Source organism: Ricinus communis, chromosome 7, assembly GCF_019578655.1.
Source record: "Ricinus communis isolate WT05 ecotype wild-type chromosome 7, ASM1957865v1, whole genome shotgun sequence".
Taxonomy (NCBI): Eukaryota; Viridiplantae; Streptophyta; class Magnoliopsida; order Malpighiales; family Euphorbiaceae; genus Ricinus; species Ricinus communis.
The window spans coordinates 11500789-11503625 of NC_063262.1; the positions used below are offsets into that span (position 1 = coordinate 11500789).

At 38.1% G+C, this 2837-nt stretch overlaps 1 non-coding gene across 1 annotated transcript; it reads left to right on the plus strand.

Annotated features, from left to right (window-relative positions):
• The first annotated feature begins 262 nt into the window (after positions 1–262).
• On the plus strand, positions 263–369 carry LOC112534565. Its single transcript, XR_003078856.1, has one exon. It is a non-coding gene; the product is annotated as a small nucleolar RNA R71 (small nucleolar RNA).
• Positions 370–2837: the final 2468 nt, after the last annotated feature.

The following is a 2837-nucleotide window of genomic DNA, read 5'->3' on the forward strand; positions in this document are numbered from 1 at the left end:
AGCTGGTCTAACTTCTTAGTTAAAAGCTCCACTTGAGCTGCCAAGGCTGCTATGGAGTCTAGTTGATTGACCACTCCCTACCTCACTGGTTGGCTCCTTGAAGATTGCCACTAGTAATTGTTCATGGCCATCTCCTCTATTAAGTTTTGAGCCCGCCGGGCTGCCGGCGCTTCTTTACCTCAGCGCTCATTGCAGATCAACCATTTGTCGAGTAGCAAGGTTCAAACCGCTGTAAAAGGTTTGAACCTGCATACATACTAGTAGACCGTGGTATGGACAACATCTCAACAAGTCCTTGTACCTCTCCCAGGCATCATACATGCTCTCGTCTTCCATCTGCACAAAAGAAGAAATGTCATTCCTTAATTTAGCAGTCTTAGTTGGAGGAAAGTACTTGTAAAGAAATTTCTCAGCTAATGATCTCCATGTCGTGATAGTGTTGGGGCGAGGCAGAGCCATTTTTGCTCACCCCTCGTAGAGAGAAAGGAAACAGAGCTCAACCGAATGGCATCATCGCTGTTCCATTTATTCTCAAGGTGTCGAAATTTCAAGAAGAAGATGTGAGCGCTTGGGTCCTTGCTCAGCAGTCCCTCAAATTGTACACTATTTTGCACCATTTGTATCACATTTGGCTTTATTTTGAAATTGTTGGCTGCCACAGGTGGTCACAATATACTCATTTATGTCCCTACAAGAGAAGGTCTAGCAAACTCATACATAGTTCTGGCTTCATCCGCAACTAGATTGTTGTCCCCCATCTCTGCTGGTCAATTCACAGAAGCTTCAAACTCTATCTGCACCTCCTCTTCTTCTTGCATACGCTTCCTCAACAAATGGAGGGATCGCTCTGGTTCAGCAAAAGGGTCTATAGTAGTATGATTCAAGCTTCTGGTTATAAACTACCTGAAATGGATACACAACAACCAAAAAATACAAGAATAAATAATACTAAAGGATAAAAACAAATTGAAAATACAAAGAAAATAGAAATGGCTAGATTAACAAAGAAAAACATAAATTCAATCTAGTTCACACAAAAATGTTTGTCCCCAGCAACGGCACCAAAAACTTGATAGGCTTTTTATGTAGCTACAATCTAAGGCAGTGAACCTATCGATGTAGACTAGCATAAATGGTGAGTATCAAGGTCGTATTCTCGGGAAAGGGTGATCCTAGACCTACTGTAGCATCTTATGTTATCTAACTTAAACAAATCAATGAAGTGTTATGCTATGATTAAATATGAACAAACAATTAATTAAATATCAAATAATCTGAAAGGATTTAGAAAAACTCTTGAAGGAAAAAGCAAACCCTAGGGTACTTAAGTTAATTAGATTTTAGTGAAGATAAAGATTAAATTAATTATCAATTGTAATTAGATGATCTTAAATCTCTTAATTCCGATTCTCGAGGTAAATCAATTCCTAAACCTAATAACCTAAAGTTGGAATCTCTTCCTAACCATCGATTATTCGATTAGCATTAAGGTTTAACCCGCCTCTATTAAGCTTTGTTAATTCTTAATCCGGCTAGTCAATTACCCTTATATCTAAGTGATTATTAACCAATTCTTGCTATTCAAATTTCCAATTACTAAATGAATTTCTCAATCACATAAAGCAATCTAAATACCACAATTCACAATGTCTCATGATTAAAGTGATTTCTTATTAATAATGAAAGCAAGAAGAAACAAACATTGATAATCAAAATCTCATAAATATTGAAATTAATCCAACAACATAGGAACCCCAATTGGGTTTGACAATTTAGCTACTCATACTAATAAGCAACACAAAATAAAAAATAGATTCAGAAAGTAATTTAAAGGCATGTACACCCTTCTTCTTGGATGAGAAACCCTAAATTCCCAATTTAGAATAGTAAACCCTAATTTACTTCTTAAGTGTTCCCAAATCTTGTCTTGATCTTCAATTTGATGTTAAAACATATATAATCCTTCCTTCAATTGATGAAATGATCTTCTAAGGTCGAGAATTGAAGTCTAGAAGCAGATGGTTTAAGCTTGTATAATGGAAATCAAGTCAAAAAATCGAACCCTAATTCAGCAAATCGTTTTTGGCCATATAATCCCTTTAGCACAGCCGTGGTCAAGCTTCGTAGTCCAAGCTACGATGGACCTGCTCTGCTCGCTCTTAACTCTTCCGGCGCGCGCTGATGTCGAGCCACCGGGCAAGTGGGGTATGAGTCGGGTGGTTTTAAACTATGCCAAAATGGCACTCTTGGAGGGCAGCTACTTGATAATTTAGCACGGCCAGAGTCCAGGATGTGCTCAACCTTGGAATGCTAGTCCTTGTTTAATTTGATGGATTTTGGTCTGTAATTGCACGTATTTCCCTCGATTATTGATAATTTCCCTCGATAATAACCTGAAACATGAAAGGAACCAAAAGACAGGTGATTCTAGCATAAAATAAGATAACTATGCACAAACATGTAAACAATTAGGCATGTAAATAATGTATAATATGATGCCTATCAAAGGTATCACAAATTTCTAAAAAACTCGCTATATGCGCGTTAGGATCCTCATCCGGCAAGCCTCCAAACTGAACCATTTGTTGCACCATCTGAATCACATTAGGCTTTATTTCAAAATTATTAGCGGCGATAGCCGGTCTCATAATGCATGTTTGCGTCCCCTCTAGCGATGGTTTTGCAAAATCATACATCATCTAGTTATTCTCATTGTTGTCGTTGGTGTCTGCCATCTCTACTATAGTGTCTTCCGGTTCACTCTCGTCTACGGCTTTCCAAACCTAAATTTCTTTCTCCTCTACATTCAAACCGCTTCTCACGAGGAGGATCGCTCG